We start from the raw sequence: 13,888 nt of genomic DNA, 5'->3' as shown, positions 1-13,888 counted from the left end.
TCATTGTCAAAGAGTTCAAGGAAAATTTCTGTACATCAGATGCCCAGTCTATTGTGTGCAAAAAAGAAAGAGATTCTACTAGCCAGATTTTTATTTAAAAATTCCGACAAAACAAAACTTGTACATAGTATTTTTAATGTAATTAAGTGTTTATTTAATTAATGTTAAAATTTTCCACTGCACAGAAACATTTGATATCTTGGGTTGCAAAATATTTGTTTTAAGTATTCCTGACCCTGCAGATATATTCAGGAAGGGATGCAGAAGTTGTAGAAGAAAGATCTGATCTTCTAGTAGCCCTTGCACCCAGGAAGAAAGCTTGGGGAGATTAAATCATTTCTGTGTGTTATCCAAGTATGAACAAAGAAGATGGTTACACACACATGGGTAGACCAGAAATCAATGGAAAAGTCTGAAGTAGGAGGAAAAATAATCTTATTTCCAATACATTCCTAAATTTCAAATTCAACGGACATTATCACTTATAAGTAACTAGAATCCTACTAAATACATATTTAAAACTTCTATCATAGGATAGAACTATTAACTAGCTTAAGCCTTTCATTTTCTTTTACTTACATTCTATCCTATCTGAAGTTAGGTGTTGATTGTCTCAGTAGGAGACTAAGGCAATATTTGTATTAATTATACTACTTTGAAGAAGTCTATGAAAACAACTATGTGCTGTTATATTTATTTTCACAGCTCTCCAAACACCATTAACAAGGAATCAAAAGTGCTCTGCAATCAGAACAGTAATATAAATACCCACTCATCGTCCTGTGCAGCTAGCACAAACAATGAATGCAAGTTTCCTGACTAAACAAATATGCTTCCTACTTCCTGTTCTATTGGTAGGAAGATGCCCATTGTGAGAGGCAGCCATGAATTCGGTTCACTGAAACAGCCTCTTTCAATGTGCTGCTAGTCATGTTTCAGAGAACATTTTATAATCATCCTTGACAACTACCTTCCAGAAGGGAACCACCGAAACATTTAAAACCACAAGCATTTGGAAGCAAACTGAAACAGCCAACACTTGTGAAGAGGTTAGCAATCCTTGGATATCTACCACAAAGTGAACAGGGGGAAAAAACAGCTCTTTTGAGGACCAAATATTTTATGAACTCATTCAGGAAAACAAGGACTTGTTTCTGCAAAAGCATGGACAGCACCATATGTTTAAAATGTCCCTCAGACAGCTTTCTAAACACTTGATAATTTCTTCTTCTACATCCAAGATGAATGTTTTTATGAATTAATCCTTTCTGTGAATGCCTTGAATACGTTGGTATATTCAATATTTATTAAACTTCACTTTACATTTTCTCAAGCTGTTCACCCCACCTGAAATTCCCCCCTTCTCTGCTTAGTTAAATATTACTAGATCCAGAAGCATTCATAGATTGTATTAGCCACCAATGGTCCAGTCTTTGTCACATGTACTCTTACACTAAGATTTCAATATCTAACATATTTATTCTTGTCTTGCTTTTCATTGTATTTTAACTTTAAATGCATATGTGTCTTCCTTGCCCAGCCTGATTTCAGTTTTTTGGGGCAGAGACTATATATTATGCCCCTTAGTATTCTCCATAGCATTCAGTAATACATTCCTAAACTTCAAGTGAAATAGAGAATGACCACTTTTCTAGTTAATACAGGACCTACACAGAGTTACCCATAACATCATTATGAAGCTCCACGATCATCAAATGAATTAACAACTGAGAAATCTAAAACCTCAATATTTTGGACTTTTATTCTTCTAAAGTTATTTCACTTATGGGGAAAAAAGCAACATATTATATCAACATATGTAGATACATATATCTAAATACATGTTTATAAGCTGCAACTGTACTAGCTGGACAAAATAGTAACAGTTATGTTGATAAGATAATAATTTCTTGCATTGAGCTATTATCTTTTATGTAAACATCTTGAAGTGTGTGTTTTCCCCATATACTATATTATGGAAGTCTCTTGCTGTACCTATGTAGTTTGGAAGGATTTCTAATATTGGAAGCTTATGTGTGTAAATACATTAAGCAAAAGCTTGTAATATGCTCAAGTTTTAACTCCTCACCCAGAGCTTTCTCCACGAGGCCATATTTTATGCCTGATAGTTTAGGTCCGTAAACCTGTGGAAAAGCAAAAGCTTTGGGAACCTAGAGAACAGGCAACCGTTATCCCCCTTTGATATATTTTATTCTCTGAGAGCCCAACTCTGGAGTCATAGCACCAGAATCATTCAACCTTTCCAGTTTCTTCCTTCCTCCTCTTGAGTCCACAAAGTCTCTGAAATCTCCATGGCTTTTTCTAATTAGCACTCAAGGACATTGTCATGGGGAGGTGAGATTAGGAGAGCTATTTTACATCTGATAGTTTATACATCAGACTATTATGAGACATTGTTGATCACGCCATTTGTGCATTGTTTTTGAGTATCTCATTTCTTCTACTGGTCAGATGTGTATCTTTGAACAGGTAGCTTAACCCCTTAATGCTTCGGTTTCTTATATATGAAAAGAAGATAATTAATAGCTAGCTCATAAGATTTGGGGGAAGATTAAATGGAAAATTCATGAGAGACACTTTGTAAATACATAGTAAAGATTTGATTCATATTAATTATGATAATGAGGATGTTGATTATCATTGATTCTTCAGAATTAACTGCCCCATTCCTGCATGTACATGTTCACTGTAATCAATTATGTCAACTTTAGAAATACACAATGATCTTCATGCCCAGGAAATCAGAAGCAAGCTAGTGGAAAATCAGTTTAGAGTCTTTAATCTAGTCTCTTATATTTTACTTTTTCCTTCTTTCTATTTTCTTTAGAAGAAAATCCAATTTTGGTAGGAATCCTAACACCCTTCCTAAATTACCACAAAAAACTAAATCAAAATACTAGCCAAAGCCATGCTTTGGCATTATGTGAAAAAATATCCTTAATATGATGTGCTTTTAGAAAGCATACGTGTTTACTTGTTTTTCTTTCCCTAGTGATAACGGATTAACATTGGGAAATAGTTGAAGAGTCTCGGGAATGGGAAGGAGAATCGTTTGTGAATTTGGTGTATCAGTGAGGACTCCAGCAGGAAAACAGGATCTACTCTAGGCAATTTTAAAGCAGAAATGGACATAATATAGGGAATCAGATTCCCATAAAATTGTTTGAAGAGCTGGTGAAGTAAAAAATAGGGAAAACCACTGTTAGCTCTCTGGGTTGATGCCAGGTTTTAGGAAGTTTCAGGAATCACAAGAAGCCACTGCTGACAATCACAGTTGCCTGAAGCATGAGTCAGGTGGTTCATCAGGAAACACTCTGAGGAGCTGCAAAATTCAGGTCTGCCATTTGCCAAGTTCCTATGCCTGTTTGCTTTTACTGAAGGTGCAATAATCTCATATATATGACTCTCACTGGTGGATATGAAGCCCAGTTCAGAGATTTTTTTTTCTGTTGTAATGCTTAATTCTATATTTAATCTATAGATATTTGTTACACAAGAGAGATATCTATCCTTTTGTTACAAAATATGTTGTTGCTAATTTTTAAGGTTTTTTTTTAGTTTTGTAGATTCAAGTTTAAGTGATAGGTATAGATTATATATTACAATTGAGGAATTCGTATCTACCAATAGTTTCATTCATAGTATCATTCAATATTTTCTTAACTCAAAAAGTGTACCTAAGAGATTTTTAAAAGGTACTTTGGAAGCTTCCAGCCCCTGAGGTACAAGAAAGAACATAGGAGGGTAAGTGAATAAATGCTGTTCAAGGAGCCAGCCCCATGGTCGAGTGGTTAAGTTTGCACACTCCACTTTGGCAGCCCAGGGTTTCACTGCTTCAGATCCTGGGCACAGGCCTAGCACCACTCATCAAGCCATGCTGAGGCAGCATCCTACATAGCAGAACTAGAAGGACCTACAGCCAGAATATGCAACTATGTAAGTGGGGCTTTGGGGAGAAGAAGAAAAAAAGATTGGCAACAAAAGTTGGCTCAGGGCAGATCTTTAAAAAATAATGCTATTTGATTAAAAAGAAAAGTCTAGCTAGCACAATCCACTCCTTTGGCTACTTATCATCCATACATACCAAATAAATAAATATTGAAATTTATAAACAACACATGTTTACATCTACTTTGACCCAACTATCCTACAATTTAACAAAGAATGACTTATCCTCTCTCCAAAGAATGAAGACCCAGAGCCCCACCAGTCACTTTTATTTATCTGGAGTTAATGATCATTTCTCTTTAGTACAGTTACAATCCTTTGATATCCTGGAATTTGACAACAAAATTAGAAGGATAACCACCATCAGTATACATCATATAAAACAGTAAGAAAGGGCACAATTTGGTTGGTATCAAGATGGTGGTGTAGGTGGATTCTGAACTCACCTCTCATGGACACAACAAATTTACAACTATTATTGGAACAATTACCCCTGAGAGACAACTGAAAACTGTATAAAAAGGACCCATGCAACAAGGGACAGTGCTGTCTGAGGTGTAGGAGGCAGGAATTCCTTTCTGGAGAGAAAAAAAGCCACCTTTCCAAGCCACTGTGCTTCATGGCTAGCTAGGAGCAATCCTAAGGCACACAGCCTTCCCTGGAGGAGAGGAGTATGTGAGCAGGGGATTATTACTGCTATAAGCATCCTTTGGATTCAGCTCAACTGAGACAAGTGTCAGAATATCAGGCATTGCTAGCTATTAACTACAACAGGGACTACCCCCAGAAAAGCCATTAGACATAAGGGGAAAAACCCAGCTCTTAAAGGGCTCTTTCAGAAAGCAACCTAACATCACCAGAAAGAAAGGTGCAAAGTCCTTTCTTGAAAAGAGACTCATCTGATAGGCTCTGGGTGCATCTTGGTGAGAGGTGAGACCTCTCCAGGGACTGAGACATTGGTGGCAGCCATTATTGTAGCCTAGTACAGACATGCTGATACAGACACTGGCAAACTCCATTGGGGTTCTCCCTCTGGCCAGTTAGCCCAGGGTCTGCTCCACCCACTAGAGCACTGATATAATACAGCTTAGCCAGGGCAGGCAGGCTGCCCTAGGGACAGGTCCCAGCCAAGAGCAAGCCTTTGGGGAACTTGTGGCCCTGCATAGGCTGGGTGCCTGTATCCACTGCAGCCAAGTGAGTGGGTCCACCTCTGAGGGGCAGGTGTGCACAAGGAGTGTGTAAGGCATTGGTGAAGTGTGTGGGGCCTCTGGAGTGGCATGGCAGGGTTGGCTTCAGGAGATCAGAGCATGTGCACGAGGCAGGACTGAGTTGATGGTGTGTGTGTCCCTGTGGGCAGTGGAGCTTGTCAGCTGCAGAAGACTTGTGCTTCTCAAACATCCACATAAGGGATTGGCCCTACCTTCCAAAGCTGAAACAACTGGGTGCTCCTGTGCCTGGGGCCAGCCCCACTCAGCTCCCATACTGACAGAGCTGATGAGAACTATATAGGCTGGAGGCCTACAGCAATTTTAAGCCCCTGAGACTAGCAATTGGCCATGCTGTGGGCCTACTCACTTAAAAGAAATACTGCAACAGGAATGTGCTATTAGAACTTGCAGCAAACTGTCTGGAGCTCCCATGCCACACTCAGCAGGGAATTACAACCAGCCAGCCAGGGGGACAGCCCAGCCTCCTTGGGCACCTGCAGCAAGAGCAATTCTGCCACAACAGAAGGACACATGTAGCCCACATAGGGGTCACTTCTGGAAAATTTGGAACTGCTGATAAGAGGAAAACACATGGCTGGGCCTCATATGGCATAACTTACATATGGCCATCTCTCCAAGATCAGGAGACATAGCTGACTCACCTAATACATAGATATAAGTGCAGAGAAAGAGGCAAAATAAGGAAGCAAAGGAATAAGTCTCAAGTAAGGAAACAGGATACAATCCCATAGAAAAAATTTAACAAAAGAGAAACAATCAATCTGACAAAGATTTCAAGCAAAAAATCATAAGGATACTCACTGATCTTGGGAGAAGAATGGATAAACTCAGTGAGAATGTCAACAAAGAACTGGAAAATATAAAAAAGATCCAATCAGAAGAGAAGAATACAAAACTGGAAATTAAATATTCATTAGAGGGACTTAATAGCAGAGTAGATGATACAGAAGAACAGATCAGCAAGCTGGATGAAAGACTAGAGGAAATGACCCAAGCTGAACAGATAAAAGAGAAAACAATTAAAAGAACAAGAACAGTCTAAGGGACCTCTGGGAAAACTTCAAGTGCACTAACATTCATATTATGGGGGTCCCAGAAGAATGAGAGAGAGACCAAGTGGCAGAGGATCTATTTGGAGAAGTTATAGCTGAAAACTTTCCTAGCATAAGGAAGGAAACAGACATCCAGGGACATAAAGCACAGAGAGCAGCAAACAAGATAAACCCAAAGAGGTCCACACCAAGACACATTATAATTAAAATGTCAAGAATTAAAGATAAAGAGAGAATTCTAAAAGTTTCAAGAGAAAGGCAACAAGTGACATACAAAGGAAAACCCATAAGGCTATCAGTTGACTTCTTAGCAGAAATCTTACAGCCTAGAAGGGAGTGGAATGATGCATTTAAGTGCTGAAAAGAAAAAAACCTACTGTCAAGAATACTCTACCTGGCAAGGTTATCATTCAGAATGGAAGGAGAGATAAAGATTTTCTCAGACAAGCACAAATTAAAGGAGTTTATCACCAAGAAAACAGTCTTATAAGAAATACTAAAGGAACTTATTTAAGTGGGAAATAGAAGACCACAAATAAGAATAAGAAAATTATCAAAAAAAAAAAAGGAAAGCAATAAAATCACTGGTAAAGGCAAAAATACTGTAAAGGTAGCAGATCATCACCTATGAAGGTAATATTAAGGTCAAAAGACAAAAGGACTAACATTATTTATTTCCATTATAAGAGAGTAACGGATGCATACAGACAAAATAAGAGATTAGATATGATATCTAAAGCATAAAATGAGGGAGGAGAGGAGTAAAAGAGTAGAGCTTTTATAAGAAGTCAAAATAAAGAGACTATCAACTCAATATAGATTGAGTTGATTAATATGTAGATTACCATACATGAACTTCATGGTAATCATAAACCAGAAACCTATAATAAATAGACAAACAATTAAGAGAAAGGAACCCAAACATAATACTAAAGAAAGCCATTTTACCACAAGAGAAGAGAGCAAGAGAAGTAGAAAGGAATAGAGAAGAACTACTAAAACACCCAGAAAATAATAACAAAATGGCAATAAATACATACTTATCTATAGCTACTTTTAATGTCAATGGACTAAATGCTCCAGTCAAAAGCCATAGGCTTACTGAATGGATAAAAACACAAGACTCACATATATGCTGCATACAACAGACACACTTCACACCTAAAGACACACACAAACTGCAAGTGAAGGGATGAAAAAAGACACTTCATGCAAAATGGCAATGAAATGTAAGCTGGGGCAACAATGCTTATCTCAGACAAAATAGACTTTGAAACAAAAACTGTAACAAGAGACAAAGAAGGGCACTACATAATGATAAAGGGAACAATCCAAGAGGATATAACACTTGTAAATATATATGCACCCAATATAGGATCCCCTAAATATATAAAGTAATTATTAACAGGTGTAAAAGGAGAAATAGTAACACAATAATATTAGGGGACTTTAACACTCCACTTACACCAATGGATAGATCGTCCAAACAGAAGATGAATAAGGAAACACTGGCCTTAAACAACACATTAGATCAGATGGCGTTAGTAGATATATACAGAACATTCAATCCAAAAACTGCAGAATACATATTCTTTTCAAATGCATATGGAACATTCTCCAGGATTGATCACAAATTAGGCCACAAAACAAGTCTCAATAAATTTAAGAAGATTGAAATAATACCAAGCATCTTTTCTGACTGCAATAATGTGAAACTAGAAACCCATTACAGGAAGAAAGTCAGAAAAGCCACAGATATGTGGAGATTAAATAGAATGGTACTGAATAATGATTGGATCAAAGAATAAGCAATCAAAAAATACCTAGAGACAACTGAAAATGAAAATACAACATGCCAAAATTTATGTGATACAGCAAAAGTGGTGCTATGAGGGAAGTTTATAGCAATTCCGGCCTACATCAACAAACAAGAAAAATCCCAAATAAACAATCTTAAAGTACATCTAAAGGAACTGGAAAAAGAAGACAAACAAAGCCCAAAATTAGTAAAGGAAGGAAACAGTAAAAATCATAGAAGAAATAAGGACTAAAAAACAATAGAAAAAGTCAATGGAACCAAGAGCTGGTTATTTGAAAAGACACGCAAAATTGACAAACTTTTAGCTAGACTCACCAAGAAAAATTAGAGAAGGCTTAAATAAATAAAATCAGAAATGAAAGAGGAGAAATTACAACACACATCTCAGATACACCAAAGATTATGAGATCATACTACAAAAAGCTACACACCAACGAATTGGATAATCTAGAAAAAATGGATAAGTTCTTAGAATCATACAACTTTCCAAAGCTGAATCAACAAGACATAGATAATTAGAATATATCAATCATCAGTAAGGAGATCGAAACAGCAATCAAAAACCTCCCAAAAAATAAAAGTCCAGGACCAGATGGCTTCTCTGGTGAATTCAACCAAACATTCAAAGAAGACTTAGTACCTATCCTTCTCAAACTCTTCCAAAAAATTGAAGAGGTGAAGCTTCCTAACTCATTCTACAAAGCCAACATAACCCTGATACCAAAATCAGGCAAGGAGGACACAAAAAAATGAAAATTATTGGCCAATATTACTAAGGAACACTGATGCAAAAACCCTTAACAAAATACTGGCAAATCGAATACAACAATACATTAAAAAGATCATAAACGTGATCAATTGGGATTCCAGAGATGCAGGGATGGTTCAACATCCACAATTCAATCAACATGGTACACCACATTAACAAAATGAAGAATAAAACTCACATGATCGTCGCAACAGATGCATACTAGATATGGCATCCATTTGTGATAAAAACTCTGAATAAAATGTGTATAGAAGGAAACTACCCTAATATAATAAAGGCCGTGTATGGCAAACTCACAACTAATACCATTCTCAATGGAGAAAAACTGAAAGCTATCCCTCTACCAACAGGAACCAGACAGGGATGCCCACTTTCACCACTCTTATTTAACCTAGTATTGGAAGTCCTAGCCAGAGCAATCAGGCAAGAAAAAGAAAAAAAAGGGATCCAAATTGGAAAGGAAGAAGTGAAACTGTCACTATTTGCCTATGATGTGATTTTATATATAGAAAACCCTAAAGATTCCACTAAAAACTTTTAGAAATAATAAATGAATATGGTAAAGTTGCAGGATGCAAAATCAACATACAAAAATCAGTTGTGTTTCTATATACAAAGAGTGATGTACCTGAAAGAAAAATTAAGAACATTCCCTTTTATAATTGCAACAAAAAGAGTCAAATACCTAGGAATAAACTTAACCAGAGAGATGAAAGATCTGTACACTGAAAACTATAAAACATTGTTGAAACAAATTGAAGACACAAAGCAATAGAAAGATATTCCATGCTCTTGTATTGGAAGAATTAACGTAATTAAAATGTCCTTACTTCCTAAAGCAATCTAAAGAGTCAATGCAATCCCTATCAAAGTTCCAAAAACAGTTTTCACAGAAATAGAACTAAGAATCCTAAAATCTGTATGGACCAACAAAAGACTCCAAATGGCCAAAGGAATCCTGACGAAAAAGAACAAAGCTGGAAGTATAACATTCTTTGATTTCAAAATATACTACAAATCTATAGCAACCAAAATAACATGATACTGGCACAAAAACAGACACACAGATCAATGGAACAGCATCAAGAGCCAAGAAATAAGCCCACACATCTATAAACAGCTAATTTTCGATGTGGAAGCCAAGAACATACAATGGAAAAAGGAAAGTCTCTTCAATAAATGATGGTGAGAAAACTAGACAGCCACATGCAAAAGAATGAAAGTAGACCATTTATCTTACACCATACACAAAAATCAACTCAAAATGGATTAAAGACTTGAATGCAAGACCTGAAACCCTTAAACTTCTAGAAGAAAACATAGGCAGTATGCTCTTTGACATCAGTCTTACCAGCGTATTTTCAAGTCCCATGTCTGGATAGGTGAGGGAAACAATAGAAAAGATAAAGAAAAAAAAAATGGGACTACATCAAAGCAAAAAGCTTCTGCACAGCAAAGAAAATCATCAACAAAACGAACAGGCAACCTAAAAATTGGGAGAAGATATTTGCAAACCATATATTAGATAAGAGGTTAATATCCAAAATATGCAAAGAAATCATACATCTCAACAACAAAAAGACCAACAGCCCAAGTGAAAAATGGGCAAAAGATCTGAACAGAGATGTCTGCAAAGAAGATATACAGATGACCATCAAGCACATGAAAAGATGTCAACATCATTAACTATCAGGGAAATGCAAGTCAAAACTACGAGTCAGAATGGCTATAATTTACAAAACAGGGAATAATAAGTGTTGGAGTGGAGAGGATGTGGACAGAGGGGAGTTCTCATACACTGCTGGTGGGAGTGCAAACTGGTGCAGCCACTATGGAAAACAGTATGGAGATTCCCTAAAAAGTTAAGAATAAACAACCATACGATCTAGGTATTCTGCTGCTGGGAATTTATCCAAAGAACATGAAAACAGGAATATGTAAAGATACATGCACCCCTATGTTAATTGCAGCATTATTCACAATAGCAAGACTTAGCAGCAACCTAGGGATGAATGGATAAAGAAAATGTGGTATATATACACAATGAGATACTACTTAGCCACAAGAAACATGGAATCTGGCCATTTGTGACAACATGGATGGACCTTGAGGGTATTATGCTAAGCGAAATAAGTCAGAGGGAGAAGGTCAAATATCATATCATCTCAGTCATCAGTACGAGATAACAACAACAACAACAAACAATCACATAGAGATAGAGACTGGATTGGTGGTTACCAGAGAAGAAGGTTGGAAGAGGAGGGCAAAAGGGGTGATTAGGTACATGTGTGTGGTGATGGATTTTAATTAGTCTTAGGATGGTGACCATAATGCAATGTTTTTTGAAGAAGAAGAAGAAGATTCATATATTAAGTAAACATTTACTATATTAATATATGCACACATATATAAGAAACCTTTGTATTAAGTATTTGTTGACAGGTGTTGGAGAGTATTATCACATTTTTTTTTAAATTAACCATTTGTTCAGTTATGAACATAGTTATATTACCTGATCCTTTTCCACATTTTTTTTTATTTTTATTTTTTTCGGATGTAGATCATATTTCGAATTCTGTATACATTACATCATGTTCACCACCCGAACATTAATTATAGTCCATCCCCTCACATGTGAGCCTAATCACCCCTTTTGCCCTCCCCCTCCCCCTTTTCTCAAAGGTAACCACCAGACCAATCTCCAATGCTATCTGTGGGGGGGGTTTTTGTCGTTTTTATCTTCTACTTATGAGTGAGATCATGTGGTATTTGACTTTCTCCCTCTGACTTATTTCTCTCAGCATAATACCCTCAAGGTCCATCCATGTTGTCACAAATGGCTGGATTTCGTCATTTCTTATGGCTGAGTAGTAGTCCATCATGTATAAATACATCTTCTTTATCCATTCGTCCCTTGATGGGCACCTAGGTTGCTTCCATGTCTTGGTTATTGTGTATAATACCACAATGAACATGGGGGTGCAAGTATCTTTATGCCTTTGTGTTTTCAAGTTCTTTGGATAAATACCCAGCAGTGGAATAGCTGGATCATATGGTAGATCTATCCTTAATTTTCTGAGGATACTCCAAACTGCTTTCCATAGTGGCTGCACCAGTTTGCACTGTCACCAGCAGTGAACAAGGGTTCCCTTCTCTCCACACCCTCTCCAACATTTGTCGTTTCCTGTCTTGTTAATTATAGCCATTCTGACCGGAGTGAGGTGATACCTCATTGTAGTTTTGATTTGCATTTCCATGATAGCTAATGATGTTGAGCATCTTTTCATATGCCTGTTGGCCATCTGTATATCTTCTTTGGAGAAATCTCTGTTCAGATCTTTTGCCCATTTTCTAATTGGATTGTTGTTTTTTTTGTTGTTGAGCTGTATGAGTTCTTTGTATATTTTGGATATTAACCCCTTATCTGATATATGGTTTGCAAATATCTTCTCCCAATTGTTAGGTTGTCTTTTCGTTTTGTTGATGGTTTCCTTTGCTGCGCAAAAGATTTTAGTTTGATGCAGTCCTATTTGTTCACTTTTTCTTTTGTTTCCCTTGCCCAGTCAGACATAAGACTTGAAAATATGCTGCTAAGACTGATGTCAAAGAGTGTACTGCCTATGTTTCCTTCTAGAAGTCTCATAGATTCGGGTCTTACATTCAAGTCTTTAATCCATTTTGAGTTGGTTTTTGTGCATGGTGTAAGGGAATGGTCTACTTTCATTCTTTTGCATGTGGCTGTCCAGTTTTCCCAACACCACTTATTGAAGACACTCTCCTTTCTCTGTCGTATGCTCTTGGCTCCCTTGTCGAATATTAGCTGTCCATAAACGTGTGGGTTTACTTCTAGGCTCTCAATTTTGTTCCACTGATCTCTGTGTCTGTTTTTGTGCCAGTACCATGCTGTTTTGGTTACTATGGCTTTGTAGTATAATTTGAAATTGGAGAGTGTTGATATCTCCAGCTTTGTTCTTTTTTCTCAGGAATCCTTTGGCTATTCGGGGTCTTTTGTTGTTCCATATAAATTTTGGGATTCTTTGTTCTACTTCTGTGAAAAATGTTGTTGGAACTTTGATAGGGATTGCGTTGAATCTATAGATTGCTTTAGGAAGTATGGACATTTTAACAATGTTAATTCTTCCAATCCAAGAGCACGGAATATCTTTCCATTTCTTCGTGTCTTCTTCGATTTCTTTCAACAATGTTTTATCGTTTTCAGTGTACAGATCTTTCACCTCTTTGGTTAAGTTTATTCCTAGGTATTTTATTCTTTTTGTTGCAATTGTAAATGGGATGGTAGTCTTAATTTCTCTTTCTGCTACTTCGTTGTTAGTGTATAGAAATGCAACCGATTTTTGTACATTGATTTTGTATCCCGCAATTTGACTGTATTCCTTTATTATTTCTAAAAGTTTTTTAGTGGACTCTTTAGGGTTTTCTAGATATAAAATCATGTCATCTGCAAATAGTGACAGTTTCACTACTTCTTTTCCAATATGTGTTCCTTTTATTTCTTTTTCTTGCCTGATTGCTCTGGCTAGGACTTCCAATACTATGTTAAATAAGAGTGGTGACAGTGGGCATCCTTGTCTGGTTCCTGTTCTTAGAGGGATAGCTTTCAGTTTGTCTCCATTGAGAATGATATTTGCTGTGGGTTTGTCATATATGGCCTTTATTATGTTGAGGTATTTTCCTTCTATACCCATTTTATTGAGAGTTTTTATCATAAATGGATGCTGTATCTTGTCAAATGCTTTCTCTGCATCTATTGAGATGATCCTGTGATTTTTATTCTTCATTTTGTTAATGTGGTGTATCACGTTGATAGATTTGCGGATGTTGAACCATCCCTGCATCCCCAGAATGAAACCCACCTAATCATGATGTATGATCTTTTTAATGTGTTGCTGTATTCGATTTGCTAGTATTTTGTTGAAGATTTTTGCATTGATGTTCTTCAGTGATATTGGCCTGTAATTTTCTTTTTTGTGTTGTCCTTGTCTGGTTTTGGTATCAGGATAATGTTTGCTTCGTAGAAGGAGTTAGGAAG

Source organism: Equus caballus, chromosome 9, assembly GCF_041296265.1.
Source record: "Equus caballus isolate H_3958 breed thoroughbred chromosome 9, TB-T2T, whole genome shotgun sequence".
Lineage (NCBI taxonomy): Eukaryota > Metazoa > Chordata > Mammalia > Perissodactyla > Equidae > Equus > Equus caballus.
The sequence above is the reverse complement of the archived record's forward strand: the minus strand, read 5'-3'. Positions refer to the sequence as shown.